This window comes from Silene latifolia, unplaced genomic scaffold, assembly GCF_048544455.1.
Source record: "Silene latifolia isolate original U9 population unplaced genomic scaffold, ASM4854445v1 scaffold_139, whole genome shotgun sequence".
NCBI lineage: Eukaryota > Viridiplantae > Streptophyta > Magnoliopsida > Caryophyllales > Caryophyllaceae > Silene > Silene latifolia.
The window spans coordinates 412,042-436,663 of NW_027413134.1; positions in this window are offsets into that span (position 1 = coordinate 412,042).

Here is a 24,622-nt window from a genome sequence, read left to right on the forward strand (position 1 = left end):
CACACAACGTGTCAAAATTACTAATTAACAAGGACAAATGATTCACACAACGAGTCAAAGGGACTTATTAACAAGGACAAATGATTCACACAACGAGTCACAAGGACTAATGAAATAGGACAAATGATTCACATAATGAGTCAAAATGACTAATGAACTAGAACAAGTGATTCACACAACGAGTCACAATTACTACTAATAAAAAAGGACAAATGGTTCACACAACGAGTCACAATGACAAATTAAGAAGGACAAATGATTTAGACAATAAATCAAAGGGACTAATGAACAAGGACAAATGATTCACAAAACGAGTCACAAGGACTGATGAACTAGGTCAAATAATTCACACAACGAGTCACAATGACTAATGAACAAGGACAAATGGTTCACACAACGAGTCACAAGGACTAATTAACAAGGACAAATGATTCACACAACGAGTCACAGGGACTAATTAACAAGGACGAATGATTCACATAACGAGTCACAATGACTAATGAACTAGAACATTTGATTCACACAACGAGTCACAATTACTAATGAACAAGGAAAAATGTTTCCCACAACGAGTCACAAGCACTAATTAACAAGGACCAATGGTTCACACAACGAGTCACAATGACTAATTAAGAAGGACAAATGGTTAACACAACGAGTCACAAGGACTAATTAACAAGGACAAATGATTCACACAACATGTCAAAGGGACTATTAACAAGGAGAAATGATTCACACAACGAGTCAAAGGGACTTAATAATAAGGACAAATGATTCACACAACGAGTCACAAGGACTAATGAAATAGGACAAATGATTCACACAACGAGTCACAAGGACTAATGAACAAGGACAAATAATTCACACAACGACTCACAATGACTAATGAACAAGGACAAATGGTTCACACAACGAGTCAAAGGGGCTTATTAACAAGGACAAATGATTCACACAACGAGTCACAAGGACTAATGAAATAAGACAAATGACTCACACAACGAGTCACAAGGACTAATGAACTAGGACAAATATTTCACACAACGAGTCACAATGACTAATGAACAAGGACAAATGGTTCACACAACGAGTCTCAAGGACTAATTAACAAGGACAAATGATTCACACAACGAGTCACAAGGACTAATGAACAAGGACAAATAATTCACACAACGACTCACAATGACTAATGAACAAGGACAAATGGTTCACACAACGAGCCACAAGGACTAATTACAAGGATAAATGATTCACATAACGAGTCACAATCAGTAATGAACTAGAACAAATGATTCACATAACGAGTCATAGACTAATGAACACAAACAAATGGTTTATATAATGAGTCACAAGGATTAATGAACAGGGATAAATGATTCACATTACGAGTTACAAGGATTAATTAACAAGGACAAATGATTCACACAACGAGTCACAAGGACAAATTTACAAGGACAAATGGTTCACACAACGAGTCACAAGGACAAATGAACTAGGACAAATAATTCACACAACGAATTACAATGACAAATGAACAAGGACAAAGGGTTCACAAAACGAGTCACAAGGACTAATTAACAAGGACAATGATTCACACAACGAGTCATAATGACTAATGAACAATAAAAAATGGTTCACACAACGAGTCACAAGGACTAATTTATAAGGATAAATGATTGACATAACGAGTCACAATAACTAATGAACTAGAACAAGTGATTCACACAACGAGTCACAATTACTAATGAACAAGGACAAATGTTTCCCACAACAAGTCACAAGGACTAATTAACAAGGACCAATGGTTCACACAACGAGTCACAATGACTAATTAACAAGGACAAATGGTTAACACAACGAGTCACAAGGACTAATTAACAAGGACAAATGATTCACACAACGTGTCAAAAGGACTAATTAACAAGGACAAATGGTTCACACAACGAGCCACAAGGACTAATTTACAAGGACAAATGATTGACATAACGAGTCACAATGACTAATGAACTAGAACAAGTGATTCACACAACGAGTCACAATTACTAATGAACATGGACAAATGTTTCCCACAACGAGTCACAAGGACTAATTAACAAGGACCAATGGTTCACACAACGAGTCACAATGACTAATTAACAAGGACAAATGGTTAACACAACGAGTCACAAAGACTAATTAACAAGGACAAATGATTCACACAACGTGTCAAAAGGACTAATTAACAAGGACAAATGATTCACACAACGAGTCAAAGGGACTTATTAACAAGGACAAATGATTCACACAACGAGTCACAATGACTAATGAAATAGGACAAATGATTCACATAATGAGTCAAAATGACTAATGAACTAGAACAATTGATTCACACAACGAGTCACAATTACTACTAATAAACAAGGACAAATGGTTCACACAACGAGTCACAAGGACAAATTAAGAAGGACAAATGATTTAGACAATAAATCAAAGGGACTAATGAACAAGGACAAATGATTCACAAAACGAGTCACAAGGACTGATTAACTAGGTCAAATAATTCACACAACGAGTCACAATGACTAATGAACAAGGACAAATGATTCACAAAACGAGTCACAAGGACTGATGAACTAGGTCAAATAATTCACACAACGAGTCACAATGACTAATGAACAAGGACAAATGGTTCACACAACGAGTCACAAGGACTAATTAACAAGGACAAATGATTCACACAACGAGTCACAATGACTAATGAACTAGAACAATTGATTCACACAACGAGTCACAATTACTAATGAACAAGGACAAATGTTTCCCACAACGAGTCACAAGGACTAATTAACAAGGACCAATGGTTCACACAACGAGTCACAATGACTAATTAACAAGGACAAAGGGTTAACACAACGAGTCACAAGGACTAATTAACAAGGACAAATGATTCACATAACGTGTCAAAAGGACTAATTAACAAGGACAAATGATTCAGACAACGAGTCAAAGGGACTTATTAACAATGACAAATGATTCACACAACGAGTCACAAGAACTAATTAACAAGGACAAATGGTTCACACAACGAGCCACAAGGACTAATTTACAAGGACAAATGATTGACATAACGAGTCACAATGACTAATGAACTAGAACAAGTGATTCACACAACGAGTCACAATTACTAATGAACAAGGACAAATGTTTCCCACAACGAGTCACAAGGACTAATTAACAAGGACCAATGGTTCACACAACGAGTCACAATGACTAATTAACAAGGACAAATGGTTAACACAACGAATCACAAGGACTAATTAACAAGGACAAATGATTCACACAACGTGTCAAAAGGACTAATTAACAAGGACAAATGATTCACACAACGAGTCAAAGGGACTTATTAACAATGACAAATGATTCACACAACGAGTCACAAGGACTAATTAACAAGGACAAATGGTTCACACAACGAGCCACAAGGACTAATTGACAAGGACAAATGATTGACATAACGAGTCACAATGACTAATGAACTAGAACAAGTGATTCACACAACGAGTCACAATTACTAATGAACAAGGACAAATGTTTCCCACAACGAGTCACAAGGACTAATTAACAAGGACAAATGGTTAACACAACGAGTCACAAGGACTAATTAACAAGGACAAATGATTCACACAACGTGTCAAAAGGACTAATTAACAAGGACAAATGATTCACACAACGAGTCAAAGGGACTTATTAACAAGGACAAATGATTCACACAACGAGTCACAAGGACTAATGAAATAGGACAAATGATTCACATAATGAGTCAAAATGACTAATGAACTAGAACAAGTGATTCACACAACGAGTCACAATTACTACTAATAAACAAGGACAAATGGTTCACACAACGAGTCACAAGGACAAATTAAGAAGGACAAATGATTTAGACAATAAATCAAAGGGACTAATGAACAAGGACAAATGATTCACAAAACGAGTCACAAGGACTGATGAACTAGGTCAAATAATTCACACAACGAGTCACAATGACTAATGAACAAGGACAAATGGTTCACACAACGAGTCACAAGGACTAATTAACAAGGACAAATGATTCACACAACGAGTCACAATGACTAATGAACTAGAACAATTGATTCACACAACGAGTCACAATTACTAATGAACAAGGACAAATGTTTCCCACAACGAGTCAGAAGGACTAATTAACAAGGACCAATGGTTCACACAACGAGTCACAATGACTAATTAACAAGGACAAATGGTTAACACAACGAGTCACAAGGACTAATTAACAAGGACAAATGATTCACATAACGTGTAGAAAGGACTAATTAACAAGGACAAATGATTCATACAACGAGTCAAAGGGACTTATTAACCAGGACAAATGATTCACACAACGAGTCACAAGGACTAATTAACAAGGACAAATGGTTCACACAACGAGCCACAAGGACTAATTTACAAGGACAAATGATTGACATAACGAGTCACAATGACTAATGAACTAGAACAAGTGATTCACACAACGAGTCACAATTACTAATGAACAAGGACAAATGTTTCCCACAACGAGTCACAAGGACTAATTAACAAGGACCAATGGTTCACACAACGAGTCACAATGACTAATTAACAAGGACAAATGGTTAACACAACGAGTCACAAGGACTAATTAACAAGGACAAATGATTCACACAACGTGTCAAAAGGACTAATTAACAAGGACAAATGATTCACACAACGAGTCAAAGGGACTTATTAACAAGGACAAATGATTCACACAACGAGTCACAAGGACTAATTAACAAGGACAAATGATTCACATAATGAGTCAAAATGACTAATGAACTAGAACAAGTGATTCACACAACGAGTCACAATTACTACTAATAAACAAGGACAAATGGTTCACACAACGAGTCACAAGGACAAATTAAGAAGGACAAATGATTTAGACAATAAATCAAAGGGACTAATGAACAAGGACAAATGATTCACAAAACGAGTCACAAGGACTGATGAACTAGGTCAAATAATTCACACAACGAGTCACAATGACTAATGAACAAGGACAAATGGTTCACACAACGAGTCACAAGGACTAATTAACAAGGACAAATGATTCACACAACGAGTCACAAGGACTAATTTACAAGGACAAATGATTCACATAACGAGTCACAATGACTAATGAACTAGAACAATTGATTCACACAACGAGTCACAATTACTAATGAACAAGGACAAATATTTCCCACAACGAGTCACAAGGACTAATTAACAAGGACCAATGGTTCACACAACGAGTCACAATGACTAATTAACAAGGACAAATGGTTAACACAACGAGTCACAAGGACTAATTAACAAGGACAAATGATTCACACAACGTGTCAAAAGGACTAATTAACAAGGACAAATGATTCACACAACGAGTCAAAGGAACTTATTAACAAGGACAAATGATTCACACAACGAGTCACAAGGACTAATTAACAAGGACAAATGGTTCACACAACGAGCCACAAGGACTAATTTACAAGGACAAATGATTGACATAACGAGTCACAATGACTAATGAACTAGAACAAGTGATTCACACAACGAGTCACAATTACTAATGAACAAGGACAAATGTTTCCCACAACGAGTCACAAGGACTAATTAACAAGGACCAATGGTTCACACAACGAGTCACAATGACTAATTAACAAGGACAAATGGTTAACACAACGAGTCACAAGGACTAATTAACTAGGACAAATGATTCACACAACGTGTCAAAAGGACTAATTAACAAGGACAAATGATTCACACAACGAGTCAAAGGGACTTATTAACAAGGACAAATGATTCACACAACGAGTCACAAGGACTAATGAAATAGGACAAATGATTCACATAATGAGTCAAAATGACTAATGAACTAGAACAAGTGATTCACACAACGAGTCACAATTACTACTAATAAACAAGGACAAATGGTTCACACAACGAGTCACAAGGACAAATTAAGAAGGACAAATGATTTAGACAATAAATCAAAGGGACTAATGAACAAGGACAAATGATTCACAAAACGAGTCACAAGGACTGATGAACTAGGTCAAATAATTCACACAACGAGTCACAATGACTAATGAACAAGGACAAATGGTTCACACAACGAGTCACAAGGACTAATTAACAAGGACAAATGATTCACACAACGAGTCACAATTATTAATGAACAAGGACAAATGTTTCCCACAACGAGTCACAAGGACTAATTAACAAGGACCAATGGTTCACACAACGAGTCACAATGACTAATTAACAAGGACAAATGGTTAACACAACGAGTCACAAAGACTAATTAACAAGGACAAATGATTCACACAACGTGTCAAAAGGACTAATTAACAAGGACAAATGATTCACACAACGAGTCAAAGGGACTTATTAACAAGGACAAATGATTCACACAACGAGTCACAATGACTAATGAAATAGGACAAATGATTCACATAATGAGTCAAAATGACTAATGAACTAGAACAAGTGATTCACACAACGAGTCACAATTACTATTAATAAACAAGGCCAAATGGTTCACATAACGAGTCACAAGGACAAATTAAGAAGGACAAATGATTTAGACAATAAATCAAAGGGACTAATGAACAAGGACAAATGATTCACAAAACGAGTCACAAGGACTGATTAACTAGGTCAAATAATTCACACAACGAGTCACAATGACTAATGAACAAGGACAAATGATTCACAAAACGAGTCACAAGGACTGATGAACTAGGTCAAATAATTCACACAACTAGTCACAATAACTAATGAACAAGGACAAATGGTTCACACAACGAGTCACAAGGACTAATTAACAAGGACAAACGATTCACACAACGAGTCACAATGACTAATGAACTAGAACAATTGATTCACACAACGAGTCACAATTACTAATGAACAAGGACAAATGTTTCCCACAACGAGTCACAAGGACTAATTAACAAGGACCAATGGTTCACACAACGAGTCACAATGACTAATTAACAAGGACAAATGGTTAACACAACGAGTCACAAGGACTAATTAACAAGGACAAATGATTCACATAACGTGTCAAAAGGACTAATTAACAAGGACAAATGATTCACACAACGAGTCAAAGGGACTTATTAACAATGACAAATGATTCACACAACGAGTCACAAGGACTAATTAACAAGGACAAATGGTTCACACAACGAGCCACAAGGACTAATTTAAAAGGACAAATGATTGACATAACGAGTCACAATGACTAATGAACTAGAACAAGTGATTCACACAACGAGTCACAATTACTAATGAACAAGGACAAATGTTTCCCACAACGAGTCACAAGGACTAATTAACAAGGACCAATGGTTCACACAACGAGTCACAATGACTAATTAACAAGGACAAATGGTTAACACAACGAGTCACAAGGACTAATTAACAAGGACCAATGGTTCACACAACGAGTCACAATGACTAATTAACAAGGACAAATGGTTAACACAACGAGTCACAAGGACTAATTAACAAGGACAAATGATTCACACAACGTGTCAAAAGGACTAATTAACAAGGACAAATGATTCACACAACGAGTCAAAGGGACTTATTAACAATGACAAATGATTCACACAACGAGTCACAATGACTAATTAACAAGGACAAATGGTTAACACAACGAGTCACAAGGACTAATTAACAAGGACAAATGATTGACATAACGAGTCACAATGACTAATGAACTAGAACAAGTGATTCACACAACGAGTCACAATTACTAATGAACAAGGACAAATGTTTCCCACAACGAGTCACAAGGACTAATTAACAAGGACAAATGGTTAACACAACGAGTCACAAGGACTAATTAACAAGGACAAATGATTCACACAACGTGTCAAAAGGACTAATTAACAAGGACAAATGATTTACACAACGAGTCAAAGGGACTTATTAACAAGGACAAATGATTCACACAACGAGTCACAAGGACTAATGAAATAGGACAAATGATTCACATAATGAGTCAAAATGACTAATGAACTAGATCAAGTGATTCACACAACGAGTCAGAATTACTACTAATAAACAAGGACAAATGTTTCACACAACGAGTCACAAGGACAAATTAAGAAGGACAAATGATTTAGACAATAAATCAAAGGGACTAATGAACAAGGACAAATGATTCACAAAACGAGTCACAAGGACTGATGAACTAGGTCAAATGATTCACACAACGAGTCACAAGGACTAATTAACAAGGACAAATGGTTCACACAACGAGCCACAAGGACTAATTTACAAGGACAAATGATTGACATAACGAGTCACAATGACTAATGAACTAGAACAAGTGATTCACACAACGAGTCACAATTACTAATGAACAAGGACAAATGTTTCCCACAACGAGTCACAAGGACTAATTAACAAGGACCAATGGTTCACACAACGAGTCACAATGACTAATTAACAAGGACAAATGATTCACACAACGTGTCAAAAGGACTAATTAACAAGGACAAATGATTCACACAACGAGTCACAAGGACTAATGAAATAGGACAAATGATTCACATAATGAGTCAAAATGACTAATGAACTAGAACAAGTGATTCACACAACGAGTCACAATTACTACTAATAAACAAGGACAAATGGTTCACACAACGAGTCACAAGGACAAATTAAGAAGGACAAATGATATAGACAATAAATCAAAGGGACTAATGAACAAGGACAAATGATTCACAAAACGAGTCACAAGGACTGATGAACTAGGTCAAATAATTCACACAACGAGTCACAATGACTAATGAACAAGGACAAATGGTTCACACAACGAGTCACAAGGACTAATTAACAAGGACAAATGATTCACACAACGAGTCACAATTACTAATGAACAAGGACAAATGTTTCCCACAACGAGTCACAAGGACTAATTAACAAGGACCAATGGTTCACACAACGAGTCACAATGACTAATTAACAAGGACAAATGGTTAACACAACGAGTCACAAGGACTAATTAACAAGGACAAATGATTCACATAACGTGTCAAAAGGACTAATTAACAAGGACAAATGATTCACACAACGAGTCAAAGGGACTTATTAACAATGACAAATGATTCACACAACGAGTCACAAGGACTAATTAACAAGGACAAATGGTTCACACAACGAGCCACAAGGACTAATTTAAAAGGACAAATGATTGACATAACGAGTCACAATGACTAATGAACTAGAACAAGTGATTCACACAACGAGTCACAATTACTAATGAACAAGGACAAATGTTTCCCACAACGAGTCACAAGGACTAATTAACAAGGACCAATGGTTCACACAACGAGTCACAATGACTAATTAACAAGGACAAATGGTTAACACAACGAGTCACAAGGACTAATTAACAAGGACAAATGATTCACACAACGTGTCAAAAGGACTAATTAACAAGGACAAATGATTCACACAACGAGTCAAAGGGACTTATTAACAATGACAAATGATTCACACAACGAGTCACAATGACTAATTAACAAGGACAAATGGTTAACACAACGAGTCACAAGGACTAATTAACAAGGACAAATGATTGACATAACGAGTCACAATGACTAATGAACTAGAACAAGTGATTCACACAACGAGTCACAATTACTAATGAACAAGGACAAATGTTTCCCACAACGAGTCACAAGGACTAATTAACAAGGACAAATGGTTAACACAACGAGTCACAAGGACTAATTAACAAGGACAAATGATTCACACAACGTGTCAAAAGGACTAATTAACAAGGACAAATGATTTACACAACGAGTCAAAGGGACTTATTAACAAGGACAAATGATTCACACAACGAGTCACAAGGACTAATGAAATAGGACAAATGATTCACATAATGAGTCAAAATGACTAATGAACTAGATCAAGTGATTCACACAACGAGTCAGAATTACTACTAATAAACAAGGACAAATGTTTCACACAACGAGTCACAAGGACAAATTAAGAAGGACAAATGATTTAGACAATAAATCAAAGGGACTAATGAACAAGGACAAATGATTCACAAAACGAGTCACAAGGACTGATGAACTAGGTCAAATGATTCACACAACGAGTCACAAGGACTAATTAACAAGGACAAATGGTTCACACAACGAGCCACAAGGACTAATTTACAAGGACAAATGATTGACATAACGAGTCACAATGACTAATGAACTAGAACAAGTGATTCACACAACGAGTCACAATTACTAATGAACAAGGACAAATGTTTCCCACAACGAGTCACAAGGACTAATTAACAAGGACCAATGGTTCACACAACGAGTCACAATGACTAATTAACAAGGACAAATGATTCACACAACGTGTCAAAAGGACTAATTAACAAGGACAAATGATTCACACAACGAGTCACAAGGACTAATGAAATAGGACAAATGATTCACATAATGAGTCAGAATGACTAATGAACTAGAACAAGTGATTCACACAACGAGTCACAATTACTACTAATAAACAAGGACAAATGGTTCACACAACGAGTCACAAGGACAAATTAAGAAGGACAAATGATTTAGACAATAAATCAAAGGGACTAATGAACAAGGACAAATGATTCACAAAACGAGTCACAAGGACTGATGAACTAGGTCAAATAATTCACACAACGAGTCACAATGACTAATGAACAAGGACAAATGGTTCACACAACGAGTCACAAGGACTAATTAACAAGGACAAATGATTCACACAACGAGTCACAATTACTAATGAACAAGGACAAATGTTTCCCACAACGAGTCACAAGGACTAATTAACAAGGACCAATGGTTCACACAACGAGTCACAATGACTAATTAACAAGGACAAATGGTTAACACAACGAGTCACAAAGACTAATTAACAAGGACAAATGATTCACACAACGTGTCAAAAGGACTAATTAACAAGGACAAATGATTCACACAACGAGTCAAAGGGACTTATTAACAAGGACAAATGATTCACACAACGAGTCACAATGACTAATGAAATAGGACAAATGATTCACATAATGAGTCAAAATGACTAATGAACTAGAACAAGTGATTCACAAAAACGAGTCACAATTACTATTAATAAACAAGGACAAATGGTTCACACAACGAGTCACAAGGACAAATTAAGAAGGACAAATGATTTAGACAATAAATCAAAGGGACTAATGAACAAGGACAAATGATTCACAAAACGAGTCACAAGGACTGATTAACTAGGTCAAATAATTCACACAACGAGTCACAATGACTAATGAACAAGGACAAATGATTCACAAAACGAGTCACAAGGACTGATGAACTAGGTCAAATAATTCACACAACTAGTCACAATGACTAATGAACAAGGACAAATGGTTCACACAACGAGTCACAAGGACTAATTAACAAGGACAAATGATTCACACAACGAGTCACAATGACTAATGAACTAGAACAATTGATTCACACAACGGGTCACAATTACTAATGAACAAGGACAAATGTTTCCCACAACGAGTCACAAGGACTAATTAACAAGGACCAATGGTTCACACAACGAGTCACAATGACTAATTAACAAGGACAAATGGTTAACACAACGAGTCACAAGGACTAATTAACAAGGACAAATGATTCACATAACGTGTCAAAAGGACTAATTAACAAGGACAAATGATTCACACAACGAGTCAAAGGGACTTATTAACAATGACAAATGATTCACACAACGAGTCACAAGGACTAATTAACAAGGACAAATGGTTCACACAACGAGCCACAAGGACTAATTTAAAAGGACAAATGATTGACATAACGAGTTACAATGACTAATGAACTAGAACAAGTGATTCACACAACGAGTCACAATTACTAATGAACAAGGACAAATGTTTCCCACAACGAGTCACAAGGACTAATTAACAAGGCCCAATGGTTCACACAACGAGTCATAATGACTAATTAACTAAGACAAATGGTTAACACAACGAGTCACAAGGACTAATTAACAAGGACAAATGATTCACACAACGTGTCAAAAGGACTAATTAACAAGGACAAATGATTCACACAACGTGTCAAAAGGACTAATTAACAAGGACAAATGATTCACATAATGAGTCAAAGGGACTTATTAACAAGGACAAATGATTCACACAACGAGTCACAAGGACTAATTAACAAGGACAAATGGTTCACACAACGAGCCACAATGACTAATTTACAAGGACAAATGATTGACATAACGAGTCACAATGACTAATGAACTAGAACAAGTGATTCACACAACGAGTCACAATTACTAATGAACAAGGACAAATGTTTCCCACAACGAGTCACAAGGACTAATTAACAAGGACCAATGGTTCACACAACGAGTCACAATGACTAAAACAAGGACAAATGGTTAACACAACGAGTCACAAGGACTAATTAACAAGGACAAATGATTCACACAACGTGTCAAAAGGACTAATTAACAAGGACAAATGATTCACACAACGAGTCAAAGGGACTTATTAACAAGGACAAATGATTCACACAACGAGTCACAAGGACTAATGAAATAGGACAAATGATTCACATAATGAGTCAAAATGACTAATGAACTAGAACAAGTGATTCACACAACGAGTCACAATTACTACTAATAAACAAGGACAAATGGTTCACACAACGAGTCACAAGGACAAATTAAGAAGGACAAATGATTTAGACAATAAATCAAAGGGACTAATGAACAAGGACAAATGATTCACAAAACGAGTCACAAGGACTGATGAACTAGGTCAAATGATTCACACAACGAGTCACAAGGACTAATTAACAAGGACAAATGGTTCACACAACGAGCCACAAGGACTAATTTACAAGGACAAATGATTGACATAACGAGTCACAATGACTAATGAACTAGAACAAGTGATTCACACAACGAGTCACAATTACTAATGAACAAGGACAAATGTTTCCCACAACGAGTCACAAGGACTAATTAACAAGGACCAATGGTTCACACAACGAGTCACAATGACTAATTAACAAGGACAAATGGTTAACACAACGAGTCACAAGGACTAATTAACAAGGACAAATGATTCACACAACGTGTCAAAAGGACTAATTAACAAGGACAAATGATTCACACAACGAGTCAAAGGGACTTATTAACAAGGACAAATGATTCACACAACGAGTCACAAGGACTAATGAAATAGGACAAATGATTCACATAATGAGTCAAAATGACTAATGAACTAGAACAACTGATTCACACAACGAGTCACAATTACTATTAATAAACAAGGACAAATGGTTCACACAACGAGTCACAAGGACAAATTAAGAAGGATAAATGATTTAGACAATAAATCAAAGGGACTAATGAACAAGGACAAATGATTCACAAAACGAGTCACAACGACTGATGAACTAGGTCAAATAATTCACACAACGAGTCACAATGACTAATGAACAAGGACAAATGGTTCACACAACGAGTCACAATGACTAATTAACAAGGACAAATGGTTAACACAACGAGTCACAAGGACTAATTAACAAGGACAAATGATTCACATAACGTGTCAAAAGGACTAATTAACAAGGACAAATGATTCACACAACGAGTCAAAGGGACTTATTAACAATGACAAATGATTCACACAACGAGTCACAAGGACTAATTAACAAGGACAAATGGTTCACACAACGAGCCACAAGGACTAATTTAAAAGGACAAATGATTGACATAACGAGTCACAATGACTAATGAACTAGAACAAGTGATTCACACAACGAGTCACAATTACTAATGAACAAGGACAAATGTTTCCCACAACGAGTCACAAGGACTAATTAACAAGGACCAATGGTTCACACAACGAGTCACAATGGCTAATTAACAAGGACAAATGGTTAACACAACGAGTCACAAGGACTAATTAACAAGGACAAATGATTCACACAACGAGTCAAAAGGACTAATTAACAAGGACAAATGATTCACACAACGAGTCAAAGGGACTTATTAACAATGACAAATGATTCACACAACGAGTCACAAGGACTAATTAACAAGGACAAATGGTTCACACAACGAGCCACAAGGACTAATTTACAAGGACAAATGATTGACATAACGAGTCACAATGACTAATGAACTAGAACAAGTGATTCACACAACGAGTCACAATTACTAATGAACAAGGACAAATGTTTCCCACAACGAGTCACAAGGACTAATTAACAAGGACAAATGGTTAACACAACGAGTCACAAGGACTAATTAACAAGGACAAATGATTCACACAACGTGTCAAAAGGACTAATTAACAAGGACAAATGATTCACACAACGAGTCAAAGGGACTTATTAACAAGGACAAATGATTCACACAACGAGTCACAAGGACTAATGAAATAGGACAAATGATTCACATAATGAGTCAAAATGACTAATGAACTAGAACAAGTGATTCACACAACGAGTCACAATTACTACTAATAAACAAGGACAAATGTTTCACACAACGAGTCACAAGGACAAATTAAGAAGGACAAATGATTTAGACAATAAATCAAAGGGACTAATGAACAAGGACAAATGATTCACAAAACGAGTCACAAGGACTGATGAACTAGGTCAAATGATTCACACAACGAGTCACAAGGACTAATTAACAAGGACAAATGGTTCACACAACGAGCCACAAGGACTAATTTACAAGGACAAATGATTGACATAACGAGTCACAATGACTAATGAACTAGAACAAGTGATTCACACAACGAGTCACAATTACTAATGAACAAGGACAAATGTTTCCCACAACGAGTCACAAGGACTAATTAACAAGGACCAATGGTTCACACAACGAGTCACAATGACTAATTAACAAGGACAAATGATTCACACAACGTGTCAAAAGGACTAATTAACAAGGACAAATGATTCACACAACGAGTCAAAGGGACTTATTAACAAGGACAAATGATTCACACAACGAGTCACAAGGACTAATGAAATAGGACAAATGATTCACATAATGAGTCAAAATGACTAATGAAATAGAACAAGTGATTCACACAACGAGTCACAATTACTACTAATAAACAAGGACAAATGGTTCACACAACGAGTCACAAGGACAAATTAAGAAGGACAAATGATTTAGACAATAAATCAAAGGGACTAATGAACAAGGACAAATGATTCACAAAACGAGTCACAAGGACTGATGAACTAGGTCAAATAATTCACACAACGAGTCACAATGACTAATGAACAAGGACAAATGGTTCACACAACGAGTCACAAGGACTAATTAACAAGGACAAATGATTCACACAACGAGTCACAATTACTAATGAACAAGGACAAATGTTTCCCACAACGAGTCACAAGGACTAATTAACAAGGACCAATGGTTCACACAACGAGTCACAATGACTAATTAACAAGGACAAATGGTTAACACAACGAGTCACAAAGACTAATTAACAAGGACAAATGATTCACACAACGTGTCAAAAGGACTAATTAACAAGGACAAATGATTCACACAACGAGTCAAAGGGATTTATTAACAAGGACAAATGATTCACACAACGAGTCACAATGACTAATGAAATAGGACAAATGATTCACATAATGAGTCAAAATGACTAATGAACTAGAACAAGTGATTCACACAACGAGTCACAATTAATATTAATAAACAAGGACAAATGGTTCACACAACGAGTCACAAGGACAAATTAAGAAGGACAAATGATTTAGACAATAAATCAAAGGGACTAATGAACAAGGACAAATGATTCACAAAACGAGTCACAAGGACTGATTAACTAGGTCAAATAATTCACACAACGAGTCACAATGACTAATGAACAAGGACAAATGATTCACAAAATTAGTCACAAGGACTGATGAACTAGGTCAAATAATTCACAGAACTAGTCACAATGACTAATGAACAAGGACAAATGGTTCACACAACGAGTCACAAGGACTAATTAACAAGGACAAATGATTCACACAACGAGTCACAATGACTAATGAACTAGAACAATTGATTCACACAACGAGTCACAATTACTAATGAACAAGGACAAATGTTTCCCACAACGAGTCACAAGGACTAATTAACAAGGACCAATGGTTCACACAACGAGTCACAATGACTAATTAACAAGGACAAATGGTTAACACAACGAGTCACAAGGACTAATTAACAAGGACAAATGATTCACATAACGTGTCAAAAGGACTAATTAACAAGGACAAATGATTCACACAACGAGTCAAAGGGACTTATTAACAATGACAAATGATTCACACAACGAGTCACAAGGACTAATTAACAAGGACAAATGGTTCACACAACGAGCAACAAGGACTAATTTAAAAGGACAAATGATTGACATAACGAGTCACAATGACTAATGAACTAGAACAAGTGATTCACACAACGAGTCACAATTACTAATGAACAAGGACAAATGTTTCCCACAACGAGTCACAAGGACTAATTAACAAGGACCAATGGTTCACACAACGAGTCACAATGACTAATTAACAAGGACAAATGGTTAACACAACGAGTCACAAGGACTAATTAACAAGGACGAATGATTCACACAACGTGTCAAAAGGACTAATTAACAAGGACAAATGATTTACACAACGAGTCAAAGGGACTTATTAACAATGACAAATGATTCACACAACGAGTCACAAGGACTAATTAACAAGGACAAATGGTTCACACAACGAGCCACAAGGACTAATTTACAAGGACAAATGATTGACATAACGAGTCACAATGACTAATGAACTAGAACAAGTGATTCACACAACGAGTCACAATTACTAATGAACAAGGACAAATGTTTCCCACAACGAGTCACAAGGACTAATTAACAAGGACCAATGGTTCACACAATGAGTCACAATGACTAATTAACAAGGACAAATGGTTAACACAACGAGTCACAAGGACTAATTAACAAGGACAAATGATTCACACAACGTGTCAAAAGGACTAATTAACAAGGACAAATGATTCACACAACGAGTCAAAGGACTAATTAACAAGGACAAATGATTCACACAACGAGTCACAAGGACTAATGAAATAGGACAAATGATTCACATAATGAGTCAAAATGACTAATGAACTAGAACAACTGATTCACACAATGAGTCACAATTACTACTAATAAACAAGGACAAATGGTTCACACAACGAGTCACAAGGACAAATTAAGAAGGACAAATGATTTAGACAATAAATCAAAGGGACTAATGAACAAGGACAAATGATTCACAAAACGAGTCACAAGGACTGATGAACTAGGTCAAATAATTCACACAACGAGTCACAATGACTAATGAACAAGGACAAATGGTTCACACAACGAGTCACAAGGACTAATTAACAAGGTCAAATGATTCACACAACGAGTCACAATTACTAATGAACAAGGACAAATGTTTCCCACAACGAGTCACAAGGACTAATTAACAAGGACCAATGGTTCACACAACGAGTCACAATGACTAATTAACAAGGACAAATGGTTAACACAACGAGTCACAAAGACTAATTAACAAGGACAAATGATTCACACAACGTGTCAAAAGGACTAATTTACAAGGACAAATGATTCACACAACGAGTCAAAGGGACTTATTAACAAGGACAAATGATTCACACAACGAGTCACAATGACTAATGAAATAGGACAAATGATTCACATAATGAGTCAAAATGACTAATGAACTAGAACAAGTGATTCACACAACGAGTCACAATTACTACTAATAAACAAGGACAAATGGTTCACACAACGAGTCACAAGGACAAATTAAGAAGGACAAATGATTTAGACAATAAATCAAAGGGACTAATGAACAAGGACAAATGATTCACAAAACGAGTCACAAGGACTGATTAACTAGGTCAAATAATTCACACAACGAGTCACAATGACTAATGAACAAGGACAAATGATTCACAAAACGAGTCACAAGGACTGATGAACAAGGACAAATGGTTCACACAACGAGTCACAAGGACTAATTAACAAGGACAAATGATTCACACAACGAGTCACAATGACTAATGAACTAGAACAATTGATTCACACAACGAGTCACAATGACTAATGAACAAGGACAAATGTTTCCCACAACGAGTCACAAGGACTAATTAACAAGGACCAATGGTTCACACAACGAGTCACAATGACTAATTAACAAGGACAAATGGTTAACACAACGAGTCACAAGGACTAATTAACAAGGACAAATGATTCACATAACGTGTCAAAAGGACTAATTAACAAGGTCAAATGATTCACACAACGAGTCAAAGGGACTTATTAACAATGACAAATGATTCACACAACGAGTCACAAGGACTAATTAACAAGGACAAATGGTTCACACAACGAGCCACAAGGACTAATTTACAAGGACAAATGATTGACATAACGAGTCACAATGACTAATGAACTAGAACAAGTGATTCACACAACGAGTCACAATTACTAATGAACAAGGACAAATGTTTCCCACAACGAGTCACAAGGACTAATTAACAAGGACCAATGGTTCACACAACGAGTCACAATGACTAATTAACAAGGATAAATGGTTAACACAACGAGTCACAAGGACTAATTAACAAGGACAAATGATTCACACAACGTGTCAAAAGGACTAATTAACAAGGACAAATGATTTACACAACGAGTCAAAGGGACTTATTAACAATGACAAATGATTCACACAACGAGTCACAAGGACTAATTAACAAGGACAAATGGTTCACACAACGAGCCACAAGGACTAATTTACAAGGACAAATGATTGACATAACGAGTCACAATGACTAATGAACTAGAACAAGTGATTCACACAACGAGTCACAATTACTAATGAACAAGGACAAATGTTTCCCACAACGAGTCACAAGGACTAATTAACAAGGACAAATGTTTCACATAACGTGTCAAAAGGACTAATTAACAAGGACAAATGATTCACACAACGAGTCAAAGGGACTTATTAACAATGACAAATGATTCACACAACGAGTCACAAGGACTAATTAACAAGGACAAATGGTTCACACAACGAGCCACAAGGACTAATTTAAAAGGACAAATGATTGACATAACGAGTCACAATGACTAATGAACTAGAACAAGTGATTCACACAACGAGTCACAATTACTAATGAACAAGGACAAATGTTTCCCACAACGAGTCACAAGGACTAATTAACAAGGACCAATGGTTCACACAACGAGTCACAATGACTAATTAACAAGGACAAATGGTTAACACAACGAGTCACAAGGACTAATTAACAAGGACAAATGATTCACACAACGTGTCAAAAGGACTAATTAACAAGGACAAATGATTCACACAACGAGTCAAAGGGACTTATTAACAATGACAAATGATTCACACAACGAGTCACAAGGACTAATTAACAAGGACAATTGGTTCACACAACGAGCCACAAGGACTAATTTACAAGGACAAATGATTGACATAACGAGTCACAATGACTAATGAACTAGAACAAGTGATTCACACAACGAGTCACAATTACTAATGAACAAGGACAAATGTTTCCCACAACGAGTCACAAGGACTAATTAACAAGGACAAATGGTTAACACAACGAGTCACAAGGACTAATTAACAAGGACAAATGATTCACACAACGTGTCAAAAGGACTAATTAACAAGGACAAATGATTCACACAACGAGTCAAAGGGACTTATTAACAAGGACAAATGATTCACACAACGAGTCACAAGGACTAATGAAATAGGACAAATGATTCACATAATGAGTCAAAATGACTAATGAACTAGAACAAGTGATTCACACAACGAGTCACAATTACTACTAATAAACAAGGACAAATGGTTCACACAACGAGTCACAAGGACAAATTAAGAAGGACAAATGATTTAGACAATAAATCAAAGGGACTAATGAACAAGGACAAATGATTCACAAAACGAGTCACAAGGACTGATGAACTAGGTCAAATGATTCACACAACGAGTCACAAGGACTAATTAACAAGGACAAATGGTTCACACAACGAGCCACAAGGACTAATTTACAAGGACAAATGATTGACATAACGAGTCACAATGACTAATGAACTAGAACAAGTGATTCACACAACGAGTCACAATTACTAATGAACAAGGACAAATGTTTCCCACAACGAGTCACAAGGACTAATTAACAAGGACCAATGGTTCACACAACGAGTCACAATGACTAATTAACAAGGACAAATGGTTAACACAACGAGTCACAAGGACTAATTAACAAGGACAAATGATTCACACAACATGTCAAAAGGACTAATTAACAAGGACAAATGATTCACACAACGAGTCAAAGGGACTTATTAACAAGGACAAATGATTCACACAACGAGTCACAAGGACTAATGAAATAGGACAAATGATTCACATAATGAGTCAAAATGACTAATGAACTAGAACAACTGATTCACACAACGAGTCACAATTACTACTAATAAACAAGGACAAATGGTTCACACAACGAGTCACAAGGACAAATTAAGAAGGACAAATGATTTAGACAATAAATCAAAGGGACTAATGAACAAGGACAAATGATTCACAAAACGAGTCACAAGGACTGATGAACTAGGTCAAATAATTCACACAACGAGTCACAATGACTAATGAACAAGGACAAATGGTTCACACAACGAGTAACAAGGACTAATTAACAAGGACAAATGATTCACACAACGAGTCACAATTACTAATGAACAAGGACAAATGTTTCCCACAACGAGTCACAAGGACTAATTAACAAGGACCAATGGTTCACACAACGAGTCACAATGACTAATTAACAAGGACAAATGGTTAACACAACGAGTCACAAAGACTAATTAACAAGGACAAATGATTCACACAACGTGTCAAAAGGACTAATTAACAAGGACAAATGATTCACACAACGAGTCAAAGGGACTTATTAACAAGGACAAATGATTCACACAACGAGTCACAATGACTAATGAAATAGGACAAATGATTCACATAATGAGTCAAAATGACTAATGAACTAGAACAAGTGATTCACACAACGAGTCACAATTACTACTAATAAACAAGGACAAATGGTTCACACAACGAGTCACAAGGACAAATTAAGAAGGACAAATGATTTAGACAATAAATCAAAGGGACTAATGAACAAGGACAAATGATTCACAAAACGAGTCACAAGGACTGATTAACTAGGTCAAATAATTCACACAACGAGTCACAATGACTAATGAACAAGGACAAATGATTCACAAAACGAGTCACAAGGACTGATGAACAAGGACAAATGGTTCACACAACGAGTCACAAGGACTAATTAACAAGGACAAATGATTCACACAACGAGTCACAATGACTAATGAACTAGAACAATTGATTCACACAACGAGTCACAATTACTAATGAACAAGGACAAATGTTTCCCACAACGAGTCACAAGGACTAATTAACAAGGACCAATGGTTCACACAACGAGTCACAATGACTAATTAACAAGGACAAATGGTTAACACAACGAGTCACAAGGACTAATTAACAAGGACAAATGATTCACATAACGTGTCAAAAGGACTAATTAACAAGGACAAATGATTCACACAACGAGTCAAAGGGACTTATTAACAATGACAAATGATTCACACAACGAGTCACAAGGACTAATTAACAAGGACAAATGGTTCGCACAACGAGCCACAAGGACTAATTTACAAGGACAAATGATTGACATAACGAGTCACAATGACTAATGAACTAGAACAAGTGATTCACACAACGAGTCACAATTACTAATGAACAAGGACAAATGTTTCCCACAACGAGTCACAAGGACTAATTAACAAGGACCAATGGTTCACACAACGAGTCACAATGACTAATTAACAAGGACAAATGGTTAACACAACGAGTCACAAGGACTAATTAACAAGGACAAATGATTCACACAACGTGTCAAAAGGACTAATTAACAAGGACAAATGATTCACACAACGAGTCAAAGGGACTTATTAACAATGACAAATGATTCACACAACGAGTCACAAGGACTAATTAACAAGGACAAATGGTTCACACAACGAGCCACAAGGACTAATTTACAAGGACAAATGATTGACATAACGAGTCACAATGACTAATGAACTAGAACAAGTGATTCACACAACGAGTCACAATTACTAATGAACAAGGACAAATGTTTCCCACAACGAGTCACAAGGACTAATTAACAAGGACAAATGTTTCCCACAACGAGTCACAAGGACTAATTAACAAGGACCAATGGTTCACACAACGAGTCACAATGACTAATTAACAAGGACAAATGGTTAACACAACGAGTCACAAGGACTAATTAACAAGGACAAATGATTCACATAACGTGTCAAAAGGACTAATTAACAAGGACAAATGATTCACACAACGAGTCAAAGGGACTTATTAACAATGACAAATGATTCACACAACGAGTCACAAGGACTAATTAACAAGGACAAATGGTTCACACAACGAGCCACAAGGACTAATTTAAAAGGACAAATGATTGACATAACGAGTCACAATGACTAATGAACTAGAACAAGTGATTTGCACAACGAGTCACAATTACTAATGAACAAGGACAAATGTTTCCCACAACGAGTCACAAGGACTAATTAACAAGGACCAATGGTTCAAACAACGAGTCACAATGACTAATTAACAAGGACAAATGGTTAACACAACGAGTCACAAGGACTAAATAACAAGGACAAATGATTCACACAACGTGTCAAAAGGACTAATTAACAAGGACAAATGATTCACACAACGAGTCAAAGGGACTTATTAACAATGACAAATGATTCACACAACGAGTCACAAGGACTAATTAACAAGGACAAATGGTTCACAGAACGAGCCACAAGGACTAATTTACAAGGACAAATGATTGACATAACGAGTCACAATGACTAATGAACTAGAACAAGTGATTCACACAACGAGTCACAATTACTAATGAACAAGGACAAATGTTTCCCACAACGAGTCACAAGGACTAATTAACAAGGACAAATGGTTAACACAACGAGTCACAAGGACTAATTAACAAGGACAAATGATTCACACAACGTGTTAAAAGGACTAATTAACAAGGACAAATGATTCACACAACGAGTCAAAGGGACTTATTAACATGGACAAATGTGACACCCCTCGATAGGGCATCAAATTTAAAGTGGAAATGTCGAGATTTTTAAAACCTTTAAAGTTTAAAGTGTGAAATCCACCATAAGTGATCAAACGAAAATGAAGAGTAAGATGAATAAATTTTACAATTAAAAACGGAGTGCGTTGGGGAAAAGATATCCCACGAATAAACACAAGTCTAACGATAGGTGAGTCTAAGCAAACTATAACTAAGGTCCAAGGTTCAACGTTCTCGCTAGCTCACACGTCTTCCCCATAATCTGCATCACAAACCTGTCATTCATGTAAACATGAACGCCACAGTCAGTGGGGAGTAACTCAGGGTTCTCCCAGCCACAATATGTCGAAATGCACATAAGCAAGAACTTAATTAAACATATTGATCATGCATCATACTTGAATAATATGAACAAGGGAATATAAACGATAATCATAATGAGATAGGCACATTGCATTCTTAATGAGATAGGCATGGTACATTACATTAAACAAGCATCCAAGGTAACCAAAACATGGATATGAGATTAGGCATCGAATCATACGAAGAAGGTAAACAACGGATCAATTGAATAGAAAATACATGGATGGAAACCAATAGCCATTACTTGAAAACCTCTTAACAACCATAGCACGGGATGTGGCTACTAATGTCACATTCATACTTATGGCTTGCATCTCACCATAAGAACGAATGGGAACATCAATCCCGGCGATCATATCGCAACTAGGGGCTTACATCTCACCACTAGTATCCGATAGGACCAAGACACTTCACAACAATCATAGAGGACGTGCACTCTCGTATATAAGAACACGCCAATGACCGTAACAAGCAAGACATTTACAAAGGCTTTGACTCAAACAAGACAAACCCCTAGACTCCAACCTCCTGGTAGGACGACGATCATAATATTACTACTAATAAACAAGGAAAAATGGTTCACACAACGAGTCACAAGGACAAATTAAGAAGGACAAATGATTTAGACAATAAATCAAAGGGACTAATGAACAAGGACAAATGATTCACAAAACGAGTCACAAGGACTGATGAACTAGGTCAAATAATTCACACAACGAGTCACAATGACTAATGAACAAGGACAAATGGTTCACACAACGAGTCACAAGGACTAATTAACAAGGACAAATGATTCACACAACGAGTCACAAGGACTAATGAACAAGGACAAATGATTCACACAACGGGTCACAAG